The sequence below is a fragment of the Crocodylus siamensis genome, chromosome 1, assembly GCF_052110815.1.
Source record: "Crocodylus siamensis isolate JL-2025a chromosome 1, ASM5211081v1, whole genome shotgun sequence".
NCBI classification, from domain to species: Eukaryota; Metazoa; Chordata; order Crocodylia; family Crocodylidae; genus Crocodylus; species Crocodylus siamensis.
The window spans coordinates 236,849,346-236,862,112 of NC_143395.1; the positions used below are offsets into that span (position 1 = coordinate 236,849,346).

Genomic DNA, 12,767 nt, shown 5'->3' on the forward strand with positions numbered 1-12,767 from the left:
GAAGTGATTGAGGAAGAGAAAGTGAAGGAGAAGGAAGGGAAAAGTATGGAAGAATAATACATAAAAGGAAACAAAACATAAAGTCAAAAGGTGAAAGTCTGAAGGAGACAAAAACAGCATATGGCCAAAGAATGAATTGCAAATATGGCTTTGGTTCTAATTTCTGACCTCTGGCTTCTCCTTATTAGTTCTCTTAATTAATGCTGCAAACATGAGTTTTTGTAACTGTAACATATGTATCTCTTCCCCAAAATGCAAGGCTTGCTTGCATCCTAGTCATCATCATCTGTTTTTTGATTTGATAGGTAAAACAGGGCATAGTCATCTGCATTGTGCTTCTTTACTGGCCTAAAGAACATTGCTGAAAAAGATTGGAAACAGGCAAGCTGCACGCAAAATACATCCTTCTCATTGACTCACAGGGATTCCAAAACTTCCTGTTTGCATTTGGGACCCATTCATCACTTCAGGTAGGCCCTGGAGGCAGTTTTTTTCAAGGATGCAAAGGATGAGAAGCAGCAGGGGGGTCCCTGAGTCAGCACAACTATACTCCCTGTAGCTCCAGCTTGTCAGTAGGACGTGAAGCCGAGACCCTACTTAGTTCTGCAGCAGTGCAGAACCTGCCACTCCTGACACAAGAATGTAGAGGAAACTCTGCAGGGGATGTGATCCGTCTCTGAGTTATTTCAGGAAGCTGAGAAAAATATGAAATCAAGCTTCATCTCAAAACTAGCTTTTGCTTTCAGGTAACAATTCAAGCAGATAATGCTGCTGCTTCTAAAGCCCTTCTTGTTTTCCACCATTAAGAGAAAATGTTACCACCTGAAGAGATGCTTATTTAGTAGAAAAATAGCTGGACCTTGATAAATGATTCTAAACACTAAATGGAAGAAAAAAGGAAGTCAATTGGCATAACTGTGAAGCTTCCCTCATTGCAATTCCTCAAGCATTCTTGCTTTTTATTGACTTGTAATGGTGGACATTTTGAGCTGCAGGACCTCCATTTTCAACCCTGATTTAAAAACCATGCTTGCAAAATTCCTAACATATCCCCCCCCTTCTTTTTCTTTCCTGCATCTGTAGTACAAAAAGCATACAGACTGTTTATCTCATATTTATTTATAGTATTTATAAAAGTAGACACCCGCTGAGATGAAACGGTTTTATCACAAGGGGTAGTGTTTGATGGTCACAGAAAAAAGGCTTCAAACAAGTTAACAATATAGGTACATCTCAATTCACGCTATGCACAAATGCTGTCTAACAATCAAACCCACATGCAGGGTTCAAACAAAGTTTCTTAATCCCTCATCAAAAGCAGACCTAGTAAATGAATATCATGCATTACTAAATAAAACACAAAAGCTGCAATCAAGTTATATGCTTTACTTATCTGTCAATGATTCCACAGCAGAAACCAGCTGTTTCTAGGGCCAGTAAATATTCTTCAGCTACATAACTGGACACAATTTTAAATAAGGTTGCACATGTTGGTCACTTAAATGTATTACTACCTGGCAGCTGTATGGTGACCTCTTTTTAGTGTATATTTCGTTATAGCCTAGAGACCATCACAAATATCAACTCTGTTGGTTACAATATAACCCAGGAAGTAAACGACCATTGAGACTACAGATCAATATATGATATTCTCTGAAATGCACAATTCATTGGTGAAGTTTGCACAACATATGTTTGCATTTGTTTTGTGGCAAAACAGCAGACTTTGGGCCCATCTCCTTGCCCAGGAATCACGTTTCATTGACGAAGCATTTATGCTCTTCACAAAAAGCATCATCTTGCTTAACCTTTTCTGTGTTTAACTTACGAATGCTTAGTGAAACTTCTATATGGTATCCTACCCTTTGAAACAGATCATGTAAGCTCAGTCTACATCTATCCAAAGAGTCAAATCAGTGTTGGTATAGTTCCAGAAAAAGATACATAGTTTGCTGAACATGACTAAATATAGAAGTCAGTCTTTAGGGAAAGGGAAAAATGAGTCGTGAAACTGACTACAGATGGAAATGTCACAGGCATACAAAGTGGATGCTCTTTTTGCAAGTGTTTATACTGGCAGCATCAATAGAACTCTCCAAAAATAAAATATAAGCTATAATGAAAAAAGAAAAAAAATGAACAAGTTGAATTCCTCCCAATTCCCACAGAATAGGAATGGAACAAAACAATATGATGGATCAGAATGGAAACACAACATTGTATACATGGACTTTGCCTACATTATTGCTTGTAAAGAATGATATTACTTTCTCACTTTCATAAACATTAAAATCACATTCTTTTTATAAATATACACTCTGAAATATATTTTATACTAACAACTGGACAACAGGTTACAATACTGTAAGATAAACTGATACTTGGTAATAAGATCGTCTTCATTTGGAATTCTTACTTCTTTATGCCGCCTCCTTCAGTATAAAACTAATTTATAGGAGCTAATATTGGCCGCTATGGTCAGACAAAAAGAAGAATAATGTTTATATTAGGATTAAGGTATTAAGATCCCTTTGATCAGCCCTGCCAGCCACATGCAATCATTCAAACAGCAACCTGTACCTAACCTGCCTAACCTGTATCTAACATTCCATTCCTTCAGCCAATGTTTCTTTGTGCAACATTATAACAGTTGAGGCTGAACTGATCCTTCTTCTTGGACCTTTGCACCCTTGCATGTCAGGAGGTGTATTTTTTGGTATCACAGATCAGATCCCATTACACCTTTATTTAAATGTCTGTCAGTGGCTTACATTAGGGGTTTCCAACCTTTTTGAATGTGGGGCCGGATCATGAACATTTATCACCCAGTGGGCCGGCGAGCCATATTCAAAGACCTCAAGGGAAGTGGTATCACCTCAGGAAGTGATGTCATGTAACCTTTGACACCAATGAAGTTGTAGGAAGTGACAATGAAATGAGCCTGGAAATGTGGTTTAAAATCCAAAATAAAAACAATATAAAAGCAACAATGAAATAATACCAAACACCTGACTAAAATAAACACTTTTGCTTCTACTCACTCCTCAATGAATGAAAGACTAGGAATCAAAGGGGGGTGCGAATGCATCAGTGCACCCCCCCCCACTCTCCAATCCAACCCTGCTAATACCCAGCAGTCAATTCAGATTTTGAAGAACAAGACCTGGGGTCCTTGTAGCCACTTTCATGTTATTATATGGAAAGAGCAGCGGTGGGCTGGAGAGAAGCCAGAGAGAGAAACAGTTTTAAAAACCCCCCAAAGAGCCAACAAAACAAAAGACAACACATCAACAACCTACATCTCTTTAGCCCAGCTAGCAAGCCAACTCACAGGTGAAGCTGACAGCTAAACCTTTCCTCTCTGGTGTAGACCCGACCTGGTGCTGACCCCTGGCTCTGCTGGGAAGGGCTGGCTGGGGAGCAAGCCTGGCTAATACCTCCTGCCAGGGTGCTGCTAGCTGAAATGCTGGGGGGTGGTGACAAATTGAACACTTTTTGGAGAAGCTGGAGTGAACATATTTTTTACAGGGATATAGGTTGTAGCCATGTTTGTTTAAGCACATCAGCAGACCAGGTTCTTTGGGATCCAGGAAGATCATAGACCAACTGCAGATGCTTCCTCAGCCTGAAGAAGGGTGCTTGTACCCAAAAGCTTGCAAAGAATTTTTCCAACTATTTGAGTTGGTCCAATAAATAATATTTTTTATATTCTCTTGGTGTAAATATTTTTCACTTAGTGCAGAAAAAGCCCAGGGCCTAGCACAGCCCTGAACCACAGCAGGGCAGGAAGCCCTGCTATCCCCCCTAACTGAGTACTGCCACTGCCAGGGGCAAGGAGCAGCCCCAAGACCATGCCCAAATGGGAGGGGGGAGGGGAGAGATAAGCTCATGCACAGAATCCATGTCCCCTGCTCAAGTTCCAGGTTCCTACAGACAAGGTGAGCACTCCCTGAGCTCATGCACGCGCAGTAGCTAGTGCCCAGGCCAAACCGAAGCTGACCCCACGGACTGATTCCAAAGAGAGGGAGTCGAGCCTCGGCGTATGCACAGTAACCATGGCCTGTCTCCTCTTCTTCCTCCACAACCAAGGAAGTGGAGGGGTGGCAGGAAGGGCCCCAAGGCCAGCCGCCCACTCCACTCCACTCCCCTACCTGCATCACATCCTGAAAGTAGCCTTGACCAACATGGCCCGAGTGCATCCCTGCAGAGAGGAGGCTACGATGTTAGGCAACAAAACCAGCTGCCCTCCCCGCCAGCAGGGAAACAACACCCCAGCCTCAAGATTTCCACCCACCCCTAGAGGCCTCAGCACATGTGCAGAAGGGCTCCCCCTCTGCCGAATGTGTTTACTTTCGTTTCCCATTGCAGCACCTCGGGCCTCAGAAAATGGTTTGGTGGGCAGTGTTGAACAAGACAGAAGAAGAGGATTTGTATCCTTGTTACCTTTGTAGTTTTCATCTGTCTTAGACAAGTTGAAGAGTACGGAGGTCTTGATTTCTAACTCTGATTTTTATGCCAACTTCTTGTGGCTTGTATTTCTAAATGGGGATAATTTCACCTACATCCTTCAGAGAAATGCGGTAAAAATAACACTCTTTTTGTGTTTGAATGGTATTCTCCAAAGTCTTGCTTTGTCACCTAAGTGAGAGTGAAAGTAAACTTTATTGATAATGGTACAATTTAATGCACTGTTTTGATATTCCTCTTCTTACTCAATTTGAAAAGAACATGACTATTCCAAATGAATTTGAATCTTTTGGTGTGCCACAACTTAGTTTTGTAAGTTACAGCCCCTGGTTATGAAAAGTCTGTGACAGCAGGATTCTAGGCATGTGTATGTATATACTATTTAGTTTTATTTAATTCAAGGCTGCCAAAACAATTTTTTTTACTGATAACCTGCAAATTTTTTACTGACCATCAAACTTTCTGTTTGTACAAATGGCTCAATTTCATTTACAGACTTTTCAAATAGGTTTTTTAGCATGATTCTTTTACTGACTGCCCATAAATTTAAGAACAGTTGGCAACTCACATTCCATTATAGAAACAATGGCCATTTTTTTTAAAGTTTTAAATAAGTAATAATGATGATTTACTAACTTCAGAATGGTGGTTCTGAGAAACAAATTCAGATATGTTCAGATACAAATGAAGCTGGCTAAAAGAACCATCCTGGGAAGGAAAGCAGCAAATACATGAAAGTGCACTGTAAAACTATTAAGAGACAGGTTAGTTACCAACAGAACAAATTTCTATCACTGATATGAGGCACCCCTTTTTTGGTGGTGGCAGAATGCCAACTACAATGATATTTTTTTTCTAGATCTTAAAATAAAAGAGCTATCCTCTCTTTTGGAGGAACACAATTTTGGGAGAAAGCAATCAGAAATCCTCTGATGCTCTCTGCTTCCCTCTCTCTACCTATGGGAAGAGAACAATCCCTCTCTCTTCTCTGTTTTGTATTTTCCTTCCCACCTTTCTTTTCTCCACATCCCATTTTTTCCTGTTTTCATTGTCTTACTCCCCCTCAGAGTAGCTGTACTCCTTCTCTTTTTTTAATCTGATACTTTTAATTTGTCTCTCTAGCCATTAAATCCATCATTCCCAAACAAACAACAGCAATACATCAGATTCAGTTAGAGTAAAATATTGAGTATGCTGTATGGGTATTCTAATAAGTAATAAAATGATCAAATATGTGGCTGGATGCAAGGAGTAAAAGGTGTCTAGATCTACCACTTCTTCATAGTCCTAAATGCATGAGTGCTATCTAACTCCATGTAAAAGTTGGCCAGGAATTATTCAACAGAATAGTTTCCCATTGTAAAATGCAAACTTCTTCAAACTGAAATGCTTTTTGGGAAGATGATTCAATTTTAAAAGTGGTATGGCAGAACAAAGGAAGAGCTGCAATAGAACTCTTCCTGTTTGGCCTCCCAACTGCTCACCTATGTGAATGCTCTACAGTGATCAAGAGAATCTGGGCTTCCAGATGCTTGTATCTTTAGCAATCTACCCAGTGGACTGATGGCAAATTTAAATGCTGGAAATGATGACTCTCAAGCACTAAAGCCTGACTTCTCTGGTGATCCCAGAGCTTCCAGGCTCCTGGATCCCTTTTAGCCTCAGAGATAGAAATGTCAGGTGAATTAAAAATCTTATGGCTTAAGAACAACTTCTAAACATTTTTTTTTCTAAAAAATTTCAAACGGGATAAAATCAAAGTTCAATATCCCCAAATTCTTCTGAACAGCAGAATTGCCATTCTCTGTAGTCCTACAGGCCTGTGTAGTGAAGGAAATAATTTGCTAATCCTGTGGGCCAGTACCAGATCACTTTTCAGAAATAGCTACTTTCTTAGGCTGTTTCTTGAGTGGCAACATCACATGAGATCCTTCCCTAGACAGAACAAAAATGATGCCTTGCTTGTATACTTTATCCCTTTCCCTCAGCTTTTATCTCTGTTTCCTTAGATGGTAAGTTTTCAGCTACATGAGCTACCTTTTTTCTTTATATCTGTATAGTATTTGGCAATTTTTGAGTTCCATGATTTCCTATTACTTCTTATGAGATGATAAGCAATAGAGCTGTCAAGGTTAACCTGGACAGAGGAAGCTTCAATAGTGTCATGTAAAGAACAAATGTTATCAGCCATTAATTTTCACAACTTAAGCTGCTTACTATACCCGTGGGTTTCTAAATGGAATCCAAGATGTTAGCTTTGACCTTTAAAGCCCTAAATAATTTGGGAAGACTACTTAAGACATCATTTCTCTGTCACATGTTTGTTTTATGGAGAAACTTATGCTTGATATATACCAATTTAATCAGTTGGAAACTCATGGCAGGTTGTTCTCTGGCCCTTTGACATTGAATTGGCCAGTATCAAGGCCCCTTGACAGTGAACTGGCTTCCCTCTTGGTCTGTCAGAGCTTGGCTTTAAAAACTTTCTAGGAATACTGCCTGGATCATCTTTTCAAAAGCACGTTTGAGGAAGAGGCTTTGAGGAGTTTATAAATTACTGCTGTCAGGTGAGTTTTGTAATTCTTTGGAGCATTCCATTTCATGGAATTTAAACATTTAATAAGTCTATGTGGGAAAAAAGCACTCTTTTAGATTACTCCTATGAAACTAATATTGTTTCTTTAGTTTATCTAAATAAGATGCCTCCTGCTTTTTCCTTTTTTTCTTAAGTAAAGTATTTATTTATATCTAACTGGCTCACTGTTAGCATAAGCACACCATATAAATCTTCAACCAGCTATTAGGTTAGGCCTCAAAAATGTGTACTAACATTATATCTGGTTGCTATTGAGCTTTAATTTGCACCTGTAGCAGGGTGAAACATGCCCAGCCTGGCCTGGGAGTCCCACAACCTAGGGAACTCTCCATCATAGTGGCTGCTGACTCCAGGTCCTAGCATTATGGGGACCCAGATTCCAGCAGCAGAAGATAGGTGTCCTGACCCAGCTGGGCCCCAGGAGCCAGGGGGCACAACTTCCTTGGGGGGGGGGGGTGCAAAACTCCCAGGGCTGGGGAATCCTGCCCACTAAGGCTAATTATTTCTGCATTTTAAATTGATTATATTTTACAAGTAAATGTTTCCTGACAACAGTCCTGCCTCACTCCTGTAATTTACATGTCTGCCTAGCTAAAATTCATTAAACAGGTTGTGTTGCTGTTTTCAGCTAATAAGAATATTTGCAGTTTTAAAATGAAATTGGAGAATTCTCTTCAGAATGTTCTTGCATTACTGGCTTATACAGAATATGAGCAAGCAGCCATATAGACCAACTACATCTGGAAGTCTGTTAAGCAGGTCTCTGCTTATAGACTGGTAAATGACAAATCAGAATATGTGTAAGTCAGGAAAGGATAGAACTTCAACAGAGTTTTCTTTTTTTAAAACCACTGAGCCATTGAGATCATTATTTAATTCCCGAGAAAGCTCACATGAAAAAAATAAAATGGTTGTCTTTAACAACAGGAAAGCTCACTGCATTTTAAAAGAGAGTTCAGCAGTTGACAATGCCAATAGAATTTAATGGGGTATATACAAAGCAAAAGCCAAATCAATACCTAGGTGTTTGTGCTTCATTTCTTTGTAGTTGACAAACCTTTGAAGGTGTTAAATAATGATTTTAGGCTAAGAATAGGTGTCTACTTTGACATTTCCTTAATGCCATGCCAAGCATCCATCAACACATATTATTAAAAAAAGAACGAAAGAAAGAACAAAAGAAAGAATGAACGAACAAATAAACCAATAACATATGGGGAAAGAATCTTAAAACCCCATGATAGATACATTAAATCTTATTAGTCTTTATACAAACACAATCATAATAAAGCTCTTAAACTGTAGTGAAAAAAATAAATCTACTTCCCAACATGTCTAATATGTATATAAAAGTTCATATATTTGGATTTTTTGTTTTGATAGAATAAAATCTGTGTGCAAATTTAATATGTGTATGACATAAGCTTGATGGAATTTTTCCCTTTTGTCTTCTCAAAGCATATAACATGGATCTAAAGCATATTTCTTTTCCCATTCCTCCTATGCCTTATTCTACAGTTAATTATGTTTTTTCTTATCTTCTTCATCTTTTAATCCATACCTACTTTTACAGTTTCTTCAAAATTATCTGTTGCTGCCTTTTTGTGATTAAGGGCTTCAAAGAGAAATTAAGAACATGGGATTCGGTAGCATGGCATCAGTAGAAGTTTTCCCATTGCTTTTAATGAAACTAAGGTCTGGCACATAGACAAGAAGCCCAAGAAACTGGGAATATGGAGAACCAGTTATAAGCAACAGAAGAACCAGCGTTCAAATTGTAGTGTCTGGAAAAGGAAATATGCTGGACATCAGGAAGCTGTTTGGTATTTCTATAGAACAGATGTCTTTATAACATTGTCCTAGTGAAACAGACCTATACATTAGGACATGCTTTTTACCTTAACTTTTACAGTTCCCTGTAAAGCATATTGAAACCCAATGTGTAAATCTCCCAAAACGAGACCTGAATACTTCAGCAGTTTTTAATTGTCTATCTCATTTCTCTACTATTGTTTGAACAAGTATATCCACTTGTTTGAAAAAATGCAGCCTTCCAAAATAGAAGGACTTCTGAAAGTTGAGGGCTCAACTCAGATTGAAACTAAGAACCCAAACATTTCAGAAAAAGATATGACTTATCTTGCCAAGAAAGTGAAAATTAAGGGCTCTGGAAGATTTAAAAATGACAGCACAATAGGATCTGATCCCCCATCCCAGCCATCATGTATCCTGCCATGCTACGTACGCATGGTAGGATGCATGGTTTTTAGGATCTGGGACTAATTCCACTTGTGCAATTATTTTACCATGAACCTCGCAATCTCATTACACGTTGCAGGTTCCCATGAGGACGAGTTGAGGGAGTTTAACCCTGCATGACATGTTATGGCATGACTAACACATTGATAATACTGTAAGTGTAACAGGTGCCAAAGGCATAATACTGTAATAACAACTAACAAAACAAAATTAAAAAAAAATGAAAAGGATGCTGTGTTCTCAGATCAAGATAGCCAGACAAGAGAAGGTCCTTAAAAGATATGATTACCTTTTATAGCAATTACAAAAGAAATGATATGTGAAAAAGAGACCGTCAATAACCTAATTTTACTTAGTCATGAACTGCTTGTCTGCTATACTATGTGTAACACACCTGCAATGAGGAGTTAAGGCATATCAGACCAGCTATACACAAAACTTTCTGGCAGCTTATCTGAACAGGAAACTAAGCGCAAAAATATGTCAAAATATAAATTTTAAGTGCAGTATCTCTTCTGCACTAACTCTCTGTTTGGATACACATACCCTTAGTGCATTTTTGGTTAATCCAAAATGTCTACTGTGCTTTAACTTCACATGTAGCAGGAAGTCCCCTTTGTACATTTCCCTTTTGGACATGGATATAACAGAAGCCCCATCTTACCTGCAACCCTCTCGCCCCATTTTGTGCATTTCTTTTCCTTCTCCGCCTTGGCAGAGACCTAACACACTCATTGGATGAGTGTGACAAGGCTGAGAGCAAGCCAGAAAGCTGTAGTAGCTTTTTGTAGAAGAAACCGAGAAATGACATCTACATATCAATTAAGCTCAGTGTCACTAAAGAAAACAAAAACCCTAAAATATCCACTGCGAAGCCTGTAAATGTATCTTGTGCTAACCTAACTCACTTACTGTCCCCAATAGCCTTTGATCCTCGCTATCTCACATTGCATTTTTAAATATTTCTCACAGTGCATTTTCATATTTCATCTGTTTTATCTTTACCATGGAATTTCGTATTTTATATTTTATACTTTTAAACTCTTAAAGAATATACTCCTTGTAGACTGAAGTTACACCCTGGACCATTGTTAAAACTGCATTGAAATTGTAATTGTAAAATGATAACATTTGTTGAGTGAATGCAAGTGAATGATGATCATCAGTAGACAATAGCCTAACCAACTCCATTTTAAGCCAATCAAGCTAAAGAACTGATTCCTGGAACTGAGCACTCAGCCTATGGACTATTCCTGTAACCCATGACAATACAGCCATTAAGTTAATAAGTCAAAGGTGGACTCCCGAAACGTCAGGTACCAGCAGGCAGAGACCCCTGTGACTAACAGCTGTCAGGGACTACTCATGACCAATGTGGGACAGGGACCTCTGGATTAGGTAGCCAAGATGATGCTGGGGATCACACAAGTCTGCCAGAAAGGGATAAAAGACAGTGAAGCCTGACCTTCAGTGGCACCCTCTCATCGAGCACCTGACCTACCGAGACAGAAGAACAAGCAGGCCTGGAGAAGATAAGAAGACATCGCCTTGAAGGAAACTGACCATCAACAGAAGACTCCAGGGCCTTGGATAGGTAGATATACTGACATCAGTGCTCACAATCACTATAGCAGCAACTATATACTACAAGACATGTGTTTGAATGAAGGAGTGCATGTGTGTGTCTATGTGCTAAGGTGAGCAGTACCACCCATAACGCAAAGTCTGCCTTCATGATTTTATTGGCAACTTCACATGCCATCCAATAAACTAAAATGTATTATGATCCCATGAGTTGCTCCTTTGTAGCCAACACACACTCTCACTATTCTGTGCTAACTAAGCCATGTAGGTAAGTTCTGAGTAACTGCCACTGTGGAATAATCCCAAACTTACAACAGAATCAGAACCAGCTCTCAGAAACTTCAATAGCTGGGGTTTTATATTATTTGGAATAAATATCTGTTTACACCCATTCTGCTAAGCACTGGAGAAAAAAAAATCTCTATGATGAACTATCTTTATATGCAGTCCATTAGATATGGTGGGCCAGAATAACATACTCTCAAAAGGGAAAAAAGAAGATCAATAGTCACAAGAAGTAACATTCTTTATCCTACAGGCATTTGATCTTGCTGTGATTGGCAGAAAACTTCTTTAGATGATGTAGGTCTGAAGACATATTTAATTCCACCAGGGAATTGGGGAATAGTAAAGGATAGATTACACAGATTTCTTTTCCTTATGGTCACTCCTTTACTTCTATAAAGACAAAGAAAGAAGTCATTATCTACCTGTATATTCTTGTGTTTTTGAGGCGTACGATACATATGGAACATGAGTGCTTTGAGTTAGATAAAGTGGATATTAGGGGTGTGCAAAGCTTCAGTCGCTGATTCAATTTGGAGAAGATTCAGCCCGATTGGGAGGCTGAACCACTGAATCCAAATCAAATTGGGAGACCAAAAAAACCAAAACCAAAAAGTCTCCCAGAAACCCCTGCACTTATCTCCTTGAAACATGTCAGGCCTCATGCCCTCAGAAAGCGCTACCATTTCTTCTGCTTTCATCCAAATCTGCCAAAAATTGATGAAGTTATAGATATTTCAGTGATTCTCCACTGTATTTATGGCTGAATCGCCAAATCTCTCAGAATATTCCGAAGTTGATTTGGCACAGTGATCCAAATCTCCAAATCAAATCACTGTTCTCCAAATTGGCTGAATCTGAATCAAATACTTCCCTATTTGCACAGGCCTAGTGGATACATTTCTTGAAGTATCAGCCTCATACTACAGTAAAAGCTTTGTTATCCAGCATCCCCTGGGAATGGGGGATGCCAGATAACAATATATGCTGGTCAATTGAGCAGCCCTAGCTGCTGCTTCTCCTACCACATCTGGGGCATCCCTCCACCACTCCCATGGCATTGCCGTCACTCCTGCAGTCTCTGCAGGCCCTGCAGGGCAGGGAGGCAGGCCCTGCACAGCCTGTTATGACTCCGGGCCATGGGTGATCGGAGAAACCAGAAGTGCCATGGTGGGCACAGTTTCACTTTTCCTTACAAGCTGGCATGCTGGTTATAGTTTCATAGTTTCATAGTTTGTAGGGTCGGAAGGGACCTGAGCAGATCATCTAGTCCGACCCCCTGCCATGGCAGGAAAGAATACTGGGGTCAAATGACCCCAGCAAGATGTTCATCTAACCTCCCCTTAAACACCCCCGGGGCAGGAGCCTGCACCACTTCTCTTGGAAGCTGGTTCCGGACCCTAGCCGCCCTGACCGTGAAGTAGTGCCTCCTGATATCTAGCCTAAACCTACCCTCTGCCAGCTTGTGACCGTTATTCCTGGTCACTCCTGGTAGTGCTCGGGGGAACAGTGACTTCCCCAATGCCTGCTGATCCCCCCTGACTGGTTTATAACAGGCCACAAGATCCCCCCTCAG

General features: G+C 39.8%; 1 protein-coding gene across 2 annotated transcripts in view; it reads right to left on the reverse strand.

Moving 5' to 3' along the window:
* The window catches only part of CADM2 (cell adhesion molecule 2), a 1,086,729-nt gene that overhangs the window by 623,973 nt on the left and 449,989 nt on the right, over positions 1-12,767 (reverse strand). The gene's annotated exons all lie outside the window — the stretch shown is intronic.